The following is a 15,875-nucleotide window of genomic DNA, read 5'->3' on the forward strand; positions in this document are numbered from 1 at the left end:
ATATCGTCTTCGTTTTAGCTTCGATTTGAGTGATTCAAGAGATGTTGGAATCGTTGTTCCGAGCTCTACGCTATGGACATATTAAAACAAAAGATTTTTAGTAATTAAAAATTGAATTTGTTATCATCAGAATATTGATTAATTAATTAATTAAAATTAATTAATTTGAGATTAAGGGCCAAAAAGTCAACCATCACAACCTCATCTAATCAATAAGACAAAACCGTTGTTTAAACCTTTTGAAATATCCGATAAAGATTTAAAATTAATTAATTTTTCAAGTAAAGAATCTAATAATATTTTAGACAAAATTAACCTTCAATTACAAAACCTGAATTTAAATTCCACAAAAGAATTTAATACATCAACCTCAACATAAATAATTAATACTATAAATGAAACTTCTGGTAAAAATCAAATAAAAGATAATCCTGATGACTTACAAAATAACCTGGAAGAACAATTTGATAACCTCACTCTTCAAAAGATAATAAATTCCAGGTATCCAAAATTTAGAAACTATTATTCCAGACCATCTCTCTCTGATATGCAATACGAAGAGATACATCAATTAACCTAGGCTCAATATAGCAGAAATGGCATCTATGAATAGAATATAGATGACATGACTGAACATCAAATTCTAAATTTAATGCATGAAACGACCTTAGCAGCCACTGCTTATAAAATACACCAAAATACAGACCACCAAATTGCTCAAATGATAATTTCCGGTTTCAATGGCAATTTAAAAGGATGGTGGGATAATTGTGTATCTTTAAATGACAAAACAAAAATACTAACTGCCATTAAAGTTGAACCAAGTGGTTCAGGAATAAGTCAAACACAAGATGCCTTGCAACTTTTATTTACATTATTACCAAAAACTTTATAGGAGAACCCGTTCAATTCCAAGAACGAAGTTCTGAAATTCTTTCCAACCTTACCTGTCCAAAACTTCAAGATTTCAGATGGTATAAAGATGTTTTCTTGAGAAAAGTCTACACCCGCACAGATTGCAATAATCAATTTTGGAAAGAAAAATTATTCTCAGGATTGCAAAAATTATTTGCTGAAAAAGTACGCCAAACAATAAGACAAACTCATCACGGTACATTCCTTTTGATAATCTAACCTACGGTGAATTAATTAACTTTATAAACAATGAAGGTTTAGCTTTATGCACAGACCTTAAATTGAGAGCAAAAATGAAAAATGAATTTCATAAGCAAAAACAGGAACTTGGATCTTTTTGTGTTCAATATGGTTATGAGAAAATATAAGCTCCCTTAGCACGGAAACAACCCAAGCAATTTAAAAGAAAATTTTACTAAAAACCTTATAGAACCCAATGATATTTTCAAAATAATCAAAACAAACAAACTTATAAATCAAAACCAAAAATAAGATTTAAAAATTACAAAACTACTAAAAGAAAAGAAATTACTTGTTATAAATGTAGACAAAAGGGACACATAGCTCCAAATTGTCCCATGAAACAAAAATTAATAGTTTAGAAATAGATGAAGATTTAAAAGTTCAATTATTAAATTTGTTAACACATTCAGACTCCTCCTCATCAGATGACAATGAAGAATCCTCCTATGATCAAATTTTTGAAATAAAAGAAAATACTGATAATTTTGATTCTGAAATATCAATATCCTTTGGTGATAATCAAATCGAGACTGTACATGCAAGCAAACTATAAATGTTATTTCAAGAGACCAAGAGATTCTTTTTGAAGCCATTTGCCAAATTGAAGACCCCGAAATTAAAAGAGAATATTTTGAAAAACTTAAAGATCTTATTATAGAAGAACCTCAACAACAAAGTTTCCAACATTATAATCTTAAAGAGATAATTTATCGCTTCGAATAAAAAACAAAACCAGTAACTATTTCTGACATTCAAAAGAAATAAATACAATAAAGGAAGAAATTTCTAACATTAAAAAATAAAATTCTCAAATAAAATTCGAACTCTTATTACTTCAAACTCAACAAATAATTGATCAACCTTCCACTTCTGAAAATCCTGAAAACATAGACATTGATAACAAAGCCGATAAAATTTCACATGAATCATTTATCAATCTTATCAATAAAGTTCAAATACAAAAATGGTACTCTATTATTGATCTTGTCATAAATAAGGAATACCATTTAACTTTTAAGGTTTTAATTGACTCAGGAGCAGATCAAAAACTGTATATGAGAAGGCTTAATACCTACCAAATACTTTAAAAAAACATCAGAAAAATTACATGGTGCCAATGGTAAACGATTCAAAGTTCGTTACAAACTTTCAAATGCACATATCTGCAATCAAGGATATTATTTCAAAAAGACCTTCATATTAGTTAAAGACTTAGATGAAGAAATAATATTAGGAACCTCATTCCTATCTCAACTTTATCCATTCTCATAAATGAGAAAGGAATAAATTAAAAAATTTTAAATCAAAACATTACTTTCAAATTTATAAATCCAATATCTACTAAATTAATAAATTCTATTCAAAATTCCTCAATATTTAAAACTATTAACTCCATAAAAACAAAGACATAACAAATACAATTTCTAAAAGAAGAATAGGTCATACAAGAATCAAAAAACAATTAGATGACCCTTATATTCAAAATCAAATTAATCACTTTAAAGAATTAATTGAAAAAGATATATGTGCTACAATTCCTAATGCTTTTTGGGAAAGAAAGCAACACATCGTTAACCTACTATATATTAAAAATTTTCATGAATAAAAAATTCCACAAAATCAAGACCTATACAAATGTACGCTGAATTATTAAAACATTGCCATAAAGAAATTCGAGAACTTCTAGAAAAGGGACTCATACGACCTAGCAAATCACCCTGAAGTTGTGCTGCTTTTTATGTAAATAATCAAGTAGAAATTGAATGAGGAGTACTTGTCTAGTAATCAATTACAAACCCTTAAACTCTGTCCTAGAATGGATACATTACCCCATACCAAACAAAAAAGATCTAATTAACCGAATACAAAATGCCTTAATCTTCTCAAAATTTGATATGAAATCTGGATTTTGGCAAATACAAATTGCTGAGAAAGATAAATATAAAACGATATTCAATGTTCCATTTGGACAATACGAATGGAATGTAATGCTGTTTGGACTAAAAAAATTCCCCTTCTGAATTTCAAAATATTATGAATGACTAGAACAACATTTTAAACATTTAAAATTATTTCACAAAATAATTAAGCAAAATGGTTTAGTTGCTTCTTTACCCAAAATAAAATTATTTCAACAAAAAAATAAGGTTCTTAGATATTTTCCAAGGAAAAATAAAACCAATTCAAAGATCAATAGAATTTGCTAACAAAAAATCACCAATAAAAATCAATTATAAAGATTCTTAGGTTGCTTAAATTATATATCAGACTTTATTCCAAATTTAAGACAAACATGTGATTCTCTATATCAAAGACTCAGAAAAAACCCCCCTCCATGAATCATTAACATACATGCATCATTAAAACCATCAAAGGTTTAGTCAAGAGTCTTACATGTTTATCCATCATCAATCCACATGCATCACTCATTGTAGAAATAGATGCATCATATATAGGATATGGAGACATTCTCATACAGTCCATCAATGGTAACGAGCAACTAGTTAGATATCATTCGAGTATCTGGCTAGGATCTCAAAAAAATTATTCAACCATCAAAAAAGAGATTTTATCAATTGTTTTATGTACCAACAAATTTCAAAGTGATTTAATTAACAATTTTTTTAAATACGCATGGATTACAAAGCAACTACATATGTTTTACAAAAGGATGTTAAAAATTTGGTTTCTCGATAAATTTTTGCCAGATGGCAAGCAGTACTTGTTTTGATTTCAAAATTGAAGCTATAAAAGGAAGTGCAAACTCTCTTCCTGATTACCTCACTCGAGAATTTCTTCAAGGCAAGACTAAAGAAGAGAGTGAAAGGGAGAAAGAAGAAAATGAATGAATTTCACCTGCGAAAAAAGAAGAAAAACATGACCGTGATCAATAACAACAACAACGATCAACACCTCCACAAACCAAAGCCTCATACTCTCAAGCGTATCAATTTCTCAAAGGAGAATCATCACCAATAATGGAGGATCGAAAAGGGAAAACTCCTCAAGCATTGCCATTATCAAATAAATTTCAAATTTTGGGATCTTCCATCCCTTCAAGGCCTTCTGTCTTAACAATCAACTCTTCCCCTATTAAAATTAAGGAGTCATCCACTCCTCCAACCATTTACATCCAAGCCATTACAAACTCAAATTCTGAAAATTCAGAAATTATACCCTCAAACAAAACTTTTAATTATCGATCACCTTCATCTTTCTCTTACCATAATAAAACCCAGACGTCATATATTACAACTCTTAAGCCAGAATTCATAGATAAATCTATGCTTGAAACAATTCAAAAAACATTTCCGTCAAATTTCCATTTTATTCCAAACAATCCACAAAAAACTTGTTTATTCTATAAATTTATTCTTGTAGATACCGACTCAATTGAAATCACCCATAATAAGAATAAAGAGGACCCCAATAGAATTGCCTTTTCAAAAGTTAGAATTCTTCGTATTCTAACTCCAACATAATGGAATCAAAGTATTTATACCCAAAAAAGATTTTCTCATCAATTTTCTCCAAAAACTTATTCATACATCGATTATCAAAATGCTTGGTACAATATGTTTTGGTTAAACAATTTTAATCATTCTTGGTTCATAATGTTTGACAAAACATGTATTCAAAATTTTCCATTATGGTCTAATGATTGGTGGGATATATTTGGTCTTAATGAGGCTATCCTACCATACCCAATTCTTGAAAGTTTTAAATACTTTTCAAATAATATTTTCTTAAATTCTTTTGACTTAACTCTACGTTTTTCAAATTACTTTCAACTAGCATGGATCTTTTATTAGAATTATTCAATTACAGAATCAAATGGCATCTCCCGCCTATCTCGATCATATCGAATCAAATGGTGGGACAAATTCAATACAATTGTTGCTTCAAAACATGTGGTGGAAAAATGGTTTTCCATCTATCTCCACAACATGAAATCAAACCTACAAAAGAATCAACAATTTTTTACTCAAAAATCAAGATTGATAGCAGCAATGGAATAAGTACCAAATGAAGTAGAGTTCAATATTATTCTTCAACAAATTTCGTCTCCATCCACTACCAATCAAGAAGAAAATACATCCAACATTCAAAAAGAAGAGGATGACAAAGAATTTGCAAATTTTATGCGTCACATCCATACGCCAACTCAACTCACTGATCCAAATAAGTAGACGACAAAATCCAATTGAAGACAAAATGCTATATGCGTGTCAAACTTTAGTTTCAATGTATAGTACAAATGTTTGGTTTTTAAACTTTAGGAGTCATGTGTCCTATAACGTGTCCACCCAATGTAATGCATGGTAAGCTTCCTATCTTTATAAAGGAGACTTAGTATGAATTTCTTGGGTGAAAATTTATATTTAAAACGGTCCATTGATTATATTTAAAATGGTCCGTTAATTAATTTTAAAACGGTTTGTTGATTAATTTTTAAAACGGTCCGTTGATTAATATTAAAATAGTCAGTTTCGATGTTGAGTGCCTATAAAAGGCGAGGCCTTCAGCAGTTCGTGACACATAATTCATTTTCTTAATTCCCACTTCCTTTTCCTCTCCTCCTTCATCTTAGCTTTTCGAGTAATGAGTGTAGAAAGGGTGTACGTTCCGATCGGTAACGGTGAATTTTCGATCGATTTTCATTTGGATATTTTATCCTAGGACGACGTGGCAATTTTCAACCTGCTTGAACACTTAGGTAGAGCCACGAAACGTCTTAAAGAGAGCAAGCTCCGCGACCTAGCCTATAACGAGTTTCTGTTTTGCAGGTTTTGCTCTTCGCTTGACCGTCATACCTTGACAGTTTATAGTTCGGTGTTCTGAGGGCCCTACAGTTTCCAACAATTTTAAGATGTTTCCACATCATCAATGGCCCTCAGTAGCAACAATGAGATATCTAACCTCAACCATCCATTCTGGTTCGAAGGAGCGAACTTCAAGCGGTCGAAGCAAATGATGATGTTCTTCCTCACCGCCAAGAAAGTTGCCGAAGCTTGTACCAGCGCTAAGCCGATCGTCCCTTTAGAAGAACCAACTGAACAACAGATAAAAGAAGTTACTGACTGGGAGAAGAAAGACTTTCTATGTAAGAATTTCAATTTAAGTGGTTTGACTGATTTATATGACTACTATAATACAATGAAGACAACGAATGAGGTATGGGATGCCCTGCAAAAGAAGTATGACACCGAGGAGGCAGAGTCGAAGAAATATGCGGTTAGCCGTTATCTCAAGTTCCAGATGACAGATGAAAAATACGTGCAGGCCCAATTCCATGAACTCCAGAAGATAGCCCACGAGATAATTACTGAAGGTATGTTTCTAGATGAACAATTCCAAGTTGCTGTTATTATTGATAAATTTCCCCCCTTGTGGAAGGACTTTAAGAACACTTTGAGGCATAAGACCAAGGAGTTCTTCTTGGAGAGTCTTATAACTTGACTAAGGATCAAGGAGGAAGCCAGGAAGCAGGACTAGAGGGAAGAGGTGAACGCAGTATCTAGGAAACCGCCTCTGCCGTGGTAAAACCTGACCAAAAACCTAAGGGGACAAAGAGGAAAGGTCAGAACCGTGGCTCCAGCAACCAGAACCAAAGAAAAAACAGAAGCCCCCTTCAGGAGAAATGGTACAATTTCTCTGCTTTATTTGTAATAAACCTGGGCATATGGCTAGGAATTATAGGAACAGGCATTGTCCTCTGGTCAGGCGAACCTGACAGAAGAACCGTTAGTTGCCATGATCACAGAAGTAAATGTGATCGGTGGTTGTGAAGGGTGGTAGATAGACATTGGCACGATGCGCCATGTCTGCCACGACCTTAGTCTATTTAAAACTTATACTGAAACTAAGGATAAGAATATTCTGTTGGGAGATCATCACTCCACGAAAGTTGCTGGAACCGGTGAGGTGGAACTGAAGTTTACCTCTGGGAAGACCTTCACGTTGAAGGACGTTATGCACACTCCAGAGATATGAAAGAATTTGGTTTCGGGCTATCTCCTAAACAATGTCGGGTTTATTCAAACTATAGGGGTAGACCTATATACCATTTCCAAAAATAATGTATTTGTAGGGAAAGGGTATGCAACTGAGGGAATGTTCAAATAAAATCTAGACCTTAATAAAATGAAATCTTTTGTGTATATGCTGTGTTCTATGAATATTTGGCATACTAGAATCTGTCATGTGAATAAGAATTTAATTAGTAACATGATTAGGCTGGATATGATGCCTAAGTTATCCACGAATGATTTTGATAAATGCGAGTATTGTAGTCAGGCTAAAATTACTAACCTTCGCATAAATCTGTACTTAGGAATTCTGAGCCTCTAGATTTGATTCATTCTGATGTCTGTGAATTTGATGGCATATTGACTAGGAACAGTAAAAGATATTTCATTACTTTTATTGACGACTGCTCTGATTTTACTTTTGTATACCTGCTGAAAAACAAAAGTGATACTTTTGATGCCTTCAAACTTTTTGTTTATGAAATAGAGAATCGGTTTAATAGAAAAGTTAAAAGACTTCGTAGTGATTGGGGAACCGAGTACGACTCGGATAGTTTTAATGAATTCTTTAACTCACATGGAATAATACACAAAAAGACCGCACCTTATTCTTCTGAAATGAACGAAAAAGCCGAAAGGAAAAATAGAACTTTAGCTGAGCTAGTAGTTGTTATTTTACTTAGTTCATGAGCTGCGTCTTATTGGTGGGGTGAAATCATCCTTACCGTATGTTATGTCCTAAATAAAATTACGAAATCTAAAAATAAAACTTCATCTTACGAAATTCTCAAGAATAAGAAACCAAACTTGTCCTACTTTAGAACATGGGTTGTCTAGCCTTTGTAAGGATTCCAGACCTAAAAAGGAGAAAGTTGACTAGTAGAGCTTACGACTGTGTCTTTATAGGTTATGCCTTAAATAGTACAAAAACTTGATGGCAGGAAATTAGAAGTCAATTCTACTCGACAACCAAAATCCCGTGGTAGCATTATGCGATTGATGTTCCTAAGATATGCGTTGATGGTCATGCGTTGGACTGATATTGTGTTAATGAATGTATGTGATGACCATGCGTCCTGCCACCAGTTTTCTGGCGCTGGAACAAGTATAATTCCAACGTAAGTTTCTTTGGTAATCCGAGATCGAACATAGGGACTTGTAACTATATGTTTGCGGTGATGTGCATGCGGCGGTATAAATAAAAGGATGGAGGGGATGTTGCTAAGTTAATCCTACTCTTACTCCTATCTAACAGACAACGCAATGAGAATATGCATGAAAGGTAGAGATGCGACAAACCTTGACATGAAATAAATGTATGGGAAAATAGATAAAATGCGGAGATGTTTTCATTGCAATCCTTAAGAGTGACTGCGAGGGAAACCCTAGTCAATGGAAGCCAATGCGATCATGCTACACTCATGCACTGCAAATCATTTTCCAATGGAAATGCGGTGCTCTTAAGTCTTGGACGCATGTGTTGAATACAAAATGTCCATAGAGCTCATTCCTAAGTCTCTACTCTTGTCCTATGCGATGATGCAAAATGCATAAAAGCAAGGTGACCGCACTCAATCGTATCCTATCTCTAGGATGTATGCGATGGGTTAATAGCAAACAGTGCTTATTCCTAAGCTCCTATCTTTTATATTATGCGTTCTAATCTGACTCTCTTGAGCCTAGATTCTGACCTGACCTTCCCAAGCCTAGATCCTACCCTTAGACTACCCTCCCGAGTATCCCTAATGGGCGAATGAAGCATACATAGTATAAGACAATCGTTGAACTTGGTTGACGCAAAGTTGTTACTATCCCTAATGAAAAACGCATACATTGCTTAATGCGTCCAACCACTTACCCTCTCGGGCAGTTGATTGTTGCTGACTTTACTCATAGGCAAGCAATTCATTAGCCTATAGACAGGTGTTGCAGCAGCTTCACACTAAGCAAATAAGGCTACTCACACACTCACGCAACGCACACCTCTCGGTGGGTTGCTATATGCTTCATATTTCTATTCTACATGACTAAGTATGTAATACTCAAGCACTCCCACTAAGTGTTGCAATGAAAGTAAAGATGCTAAGAAAAGGAGATGGAGATGGAGTCAAAAGAACAGAGAAATGCATTGAAACTGATTGTATTAATTCCTTAATTCAAAATGTCATATAACACAATATAGGAAAAGAAAGGAAAAAGAAATGACCGGCTGGAAGCAAAACTTTGCTCCCAGCGGATGTGCGTCAAGGCTGCCGATGGTGCCATGGATGGGCGGAGGAGCTGACTCTCTCGAGATCTAGCTTCGGTCGAAAGCTCCGGTCGTCACTCAGAATGGATGAAGGAGGTGAATAACTCTCAATGTCTTCTCACGCATTTTACCTGGATCACAAGGATCCGCCATAGGTGAACCTCAGACGAAAACCTTGGATTACTTGAATTTCTGCTCATCAGCTTCTATTTATAGAGCTTGGATCGCCAACAACATTAATTGGACTGCTTTGAGTTTGACGTTCGACGCGTTAGTTCTTTCTGCACCTCTACCACCAACGGCGTGGTAGGTGAAATGTCAACATCATCTTTTGGATTTTCTCGAGGTAGATGCATTGATGTGTTCATTCCACCTACCTTGCATTGATCCCATTAGTTTGCATTGTCGCGTAGCCGTAATCATTCAATGGCTGCATTCGCTTAATACCGCAACTCTACATGATGACCACAATCACTTGAAGAGCGCAACTCCCATGTGATGGATGCATATGGATGATTACCGCAACATCATGTGTTGATCGACGCGTTCGGTTTTGTGATGGAGTGTTTCTCCACATGCGGTCATCTATGCGGTGGTCCGACTTCCGCATTTGCATTCATTTTCTGTATTGGCTACAAAAATAGAATATTGAACGCATAATTAACGCAAAATAACGGGTTAGCTGAGATTCGACATGATGATCGATGCAAACTCTTTTTCTCGTGAATTCCTAACATGATTGCCGTATATTCTGCTTAACAACCTTCATAATTTTAAGTAAAAGGACTAAGATGGCATGCATTTCTGCATGTCATCAAAAGCCTACAGGTTCTATGATCTAGTGAACTAAGTGATTATTAAGTCAAATGATGTCGACTTCTTTGTGTTGGGGTTGATGCCCTAAAGTCTCATGTCCTGTAGTTTGTAAACAGTATATACGAACACCTATGATTGTTAATATATGATATTTATTTCACATCTTGTTGTTTTGCTCGGTTATTTATTTTATTTGCTTTACCACAAACCAATAAACATAAAACCCTTGGTTATCTGTATGTGACTCAAGCATGTATGTGGTGACATACAAGTGGATCATGCCTTGAGTGATAACCAAAATGATTGATAGTATATGGATATAGGAGGGAAAGCTTATCCTGGTAATGTTACGGACGCGGCCCACTTTGTGGAATGGTCACAAGTGTTGTTACTTGCCACAGATGATCTGATCCTGATCATTCATGTTGGGGACATGCGAGCATGGGCGTCCTATACAAAGAGTTTGTATAAGACCTGACCACGAAGTGTTAATATCTCGTTATATAACTTCGTTCATGACAGAGACTTCACTTCACTAGAATGACCATAGGTAACATGACCTCAATCCTGAGTGAGTTGGGAACTCCTGCTATTGAGGGCGGTCCTTTGATTTGTATGGGTGCGAGTGGCCAAGTCGCCGATTCAAACCTACCATTTTGAGGATTTGTCTGATTTGGGAGCTGGGAACTCAACTACACAAGATGGAATTCACTCCTTCCCCGAGGTATAAGTAGATAGATGGCTCCCTTAAGGGCTGATTTCGGAGCTTGAACGATGTGGCACTACACACCTTCTCTTGGCCCGAGAGGTGTTCACACATAGTTGGACTATGTTGTATTGTTCATTAGAGGAATCAATGGTACTTAAGGAGTGAGATGTAACTACAGGGGCAAAACAGTAAATTGGCCCAACTTTACTTACGAGCATCTGTGAAGGGTCATCGTATTCATGATTGGTTATATCCAATGGGCACAGAAATATATCTGTGGTAAGAAGAGTTTAGCTATTGGTCTTTAGTGGAATCACTGATAGTTAACCAATGGTGAATCTCGTGGCTAAAGAGTTTAGTCAATTATTCATGTACCGTTGGAGCTTCGAGCCACTAATCCATTAGGTCACCTGGATAGCTTGGATAAAGTCGAGAACCAGTGTTTGGGTTAATTTGAAATGTTCAAATTGACAAGAAGAAGTTCAATTATATATGATATAATTGGACTGGTTAATTATATATGATATAATTGGCTAAATGTATGAGATACTAGATATAAATATGATTTATATCAAGTAGAGGAAAAATACTATAGTAGATATATGATATCAAACTATAAGATATAAATATAATATAATTATATTTATTAATTAAATTAATTGATTAATTATTTAATAATTAACTAATTAATCCACGTTCGTACGTGGGAAGATGGGGCCGCGAAGGTTATGGTAACCGGCGGGTTAAAGTTTTGAAAATCGTTTTCATTTGATGAAATAATTGAGTCGTGCATTCTAATCGCCCGAACCCAAAAAGAATCTGTGAAAGAGCGATCACGAGAGCCTATACGATATAAGCTCATTCGTCTAAATGATTGTCTAGTTCACACGTTCTCTAAACGATCGTATACCTCTTTCCTAAATGATCGTTCAGTTTTTCCTAAATGATTGTGTAGCTCTACTATACGATAAGTGTCTCCGCTATACGATAGCAGAGTTCTTCTCGCACGCGCTTATCGTCTACACGATGTCTTTTCCTCCATCCTCTACCAAACTCACCAGAGCCCACTCTTTGGGTTTTTGATGCCGAGGATACTCGGGTACCCCTTGTAGCGGTGTTCTCCCCGCGGCCTTGTTCGTGTACATTTGGATCGTGCAGTAATAGTTGAAAAACTCGTCGGGTGCTGATAGATCGGTGGGAAGTTTTTTCTGCTGCTTTGGGTTTACACATATGAAGACAGTCTTCCTTTGGTATGAATCTCTTTTCCCTATGTTTTATTATATTCTGAGTATGCCATTGGTGAGTTTAATATGCATAACTGTTAGTATGGAATGTATATCGTCTATGTTTCAGTCACTGTGAAATCGGAGCGATCTAAGCTCGCTCATGGAACTCTCGGTATGAGATCCTTCACTTTGAAGATAGGTTTCCTTTTAAATCAAGGAATAGTGGGCTCTGGTTCAAATGGTATAACCCTATTTAGAAATCCTAACCCTAGAGAGGAAACTGATCCAGAACCTAGAAGAAGCAAAAGAGCTAGAATCGCCAAAGATTTCAGAAATGACTTCCTGACCTACAATGTAGAAGAAGACCATAAAGATCTAAGAGCTGTCCTATCCTCAGTAGATGGCAACCTATGGCAAGAAGCCATAAATGATCAGATGGACTCATTTAAGTCAAATAGAACTTGGCACTTAGTAGATCTACCCTCAGGATGTAAGACAATAGGTCGCAAAGGGATCTTAAGGAGGAAACTTAGACCTGATGGGACTGTCGAAAAATTTAAAGCCAAGTTAGTAGCGAAGGGCTTTAGACAGAGAGAAAACATAGATTTCTTTGACACCTTCTCCCTTTCACTAGAATTACATCTATTCGTGTCCTGTTCTCTCTTGCTGCCCTTTATAACCTTGTAGTACATCAGATGGATGTGAAAACCGCTTTCCTAAATAGTGAACTTGAAGAAGAGATTTACATGGAACAACCTGAGGGTTTTGTTGTCCATGGTCAAGAAAATAAGGTGTGTAAATTAGAAAAATCTCTCTATGGACTAAAACAAGCTCCTAAGCAATGGCATGAAAAATTTGACAACCTTATCCTATTTAAAGGTTTCAAGGTCAATGAAAGTGAGAAATGCATCTACCATAAGTTTGATAATAACCTCTGCACTATCTTGTGTCTATATGTAGATGATTTATTGATCTTTGGGTCGAACTTACACGTCATAAATGATGTAAAATCAATATTGAGTTCGAACTTCGACATGAAAGACTTAGGAGAAGCTAGTGTAATCTTAGGCATAAAAGTAAATAGGTCTAAAAAGAGAATTTCTTTAGATCAATCTCACTATATAGAAAAGATTCTAAAGAAATATAATTACTTTGAGTGTAAACCAGTCTATACTCCTTATGACCCTAGTGTCAAGTTGTTCAAGAACACTGGTGACAGTGTTAATCAATCTGAGTATGCGAGCATCATAGGCAGTCTTAGATATGTTGCCGACTGCATTAGGCCTGACATAGCTTATGCTGTAGGACTACTTTGCAGGTTTACAAGCAGACCTTGTAAAGAGCATTGGAATGCTATAGAAAGGGTTATGAGATATTTAAAGAAAACCCAAAACCTAGGATTACATTATCAAAAGTTTCCCACTGTCCCGGAAGGGTTCAACGATGCTGATTGGAACTCTTTTTCGGATGATTCAAAGGCTACAAGTGTTTAATATAGCTGGCGGAGCTGTCTCTTGGAAGTCCAAGAAATATACTATTTTAGCCCAATCTACGATGGAGTCAGAAATGATAGTAATATGATGACGGCCAGAAATGCACGTCATCTTAGGCCTTTTATTTAGAATTATAAGGGTTGTTAAATAAAATATGCGGCGAATATGTTAGGAATTCATGAGAAAACGAGTTTGCGTCGATCGACAACAAGAATCTCAGCTAACCCACTATTATGCGTTATTATGCATTCAATTGTCTATCTTTGTAGGTAACGCAGGAAGTGATGAGCAACGGATGCTACACACCCTTGCGCCTAATTCTAGGACGCATGCGATGTATATGCGATAGTGTCGAGAAACCTATTTCTAAGCCTCCATAACCCGCTCACATCTCTCACACATAAGCGTGATGACCACATACCACCGTATTCTACTTCTGGACGCATGCAATATCCTATCCGTAGGGTGCATACACTGTGTAATAGCAAATGAAGCTTATCTCTAAGTTCCCCATTCTTGCTTATGCGATCTAATCCGCTCTCTCGAGTCTTAGATTTGGTTTTTAGACTACTCTCCCAAGTATGCCTAAATGATGAATGATGCACTCATAAGACAAGGTAATCGTATAAACCTGGATGATGTAAGATTATTCCTATTCCTAGTGAACACTTGCTTATATTGCTTAATGCGACCAACCACTTACCCTATCGGGCAGTTAGTTGTTGCTGATTTTACTCATAGACAAGCATTGCATCCGCTTATAGACAAACATTGCTACAACTTCACACTTAAGGTTTTCTCACAACATTCACGCAACGCACACCTCCTATGGTTTGCTACATGCTTCATATTCCTATGCCGCATGATTAAGTATGCGATACTCTAACAATCTTACTCAATGATGCAATGAAAATTAAGGATACTAAGTAAATGAAGATGGATATGGAATTGAAGGAAATATAGAAATGCATTGATCACAAAATGTATTAATTCCTTAAGCCAAAATGTAATACAATACAATATAAGGAAATAAGAGAAATAGAAAAGCTAGCTGGAAGCAATGTCTTGCTTCCAGCAGATGTGTGTCAAGGTTGCCGGTGGTGCCATGGAAGGGCGGTGGAGTAGACTCTCTCGAGCTCTGACTCCAGCGAAGGCTCCGGTCGTCACTCGGAATGGATGAAGGAAATGAAGAACTCTCAAGTTATCTTCTCACGCTTTCGTCTGGATCACAAGGATCCGCCCTAAGGCAGGGAGCCTCAGGCGAAAAACCTTGGATGATTTGAAATTATGCTCATCGGCTTCTATTTATAGAGCTTGATCGACGACAACATTAATAGACTTGCTCTGATTCTGACATTCACAGCGTGATAGTCCTTTTCTGAATCTCTGTTGCTAACGGCGTAGTAGGTGAAATGTCAACATCATCTTTTGATTCTCACGAGGTATACGTTGGTGCTTGCATTTCACCAACCTTGCGTTCATCCCTCTACTATGGTTATCATTATATAGCCGCAATCTCCTTGCGATGACCGCATTCGCTCGATGGCTGCAACTTCTCTGCGATGACCACATTCGCTTGACGACCGTAACTTCTATGCGATGGACGCATGTGGTTGATGGCTGCAACATCCATGTGTCGAACGTATGTGTTCGCCTTTGCGATTGGGAGATTCCCCATAGGCGGTTGTCTTTGCGATAGCCCGGCTTTCGCATATGCGCCTGCTTCCTGCGTTACCTACAAAGATAGACAATTGAACGCATAATAACGCATAATAGTGGGTTAGCTGAGATTCTTGATGCTGATCGATGCAAACTCGTTTTCTTATGAATTCTTAACATATTCGCCGCATATTTTACTTAACAACCCTCATAATTCTAAATAAAAGGCCTAAGATGACGTGCATTTCTGCCCATCGTCACACTAGTGACAACTAGTGAAGAAGCAGGCTGGCTTATAAGTCTGCTATCAGAGATTCCCTTATGGGAAAAGCTGGTACCATCCATATTGAACTATTGCGATAGTATTGCAACAATCGCAAAAGTTCAGAACCGTTATGAAAACAAAAAGAGACGTCAAATACGTCGTAACCATAGTACCATTAGAGAGTTTCTCACTACTGGTGCAGTTAGAGTAGATCACATACGGATTGATGAAAATTTGGCAGATCCTTTGACGAAAGGACTGGCCAGAGAAAA

This window comes from Benincasa hispida, chromosome 4 (assembly GCF_027475165.1).
Source record: "Benincasa hispida cultivar pf3 chromosome 4, pf3_genome.v1.1, whole genome shotgun sequence".
Classification (NCBI taxonomy): Eukaryota; Viridiplantae; Streptophyta; class Magnoliopsida; order Cucurbitales; family Cucurbitaceae; genus Benincasa; species Benincasa hispida.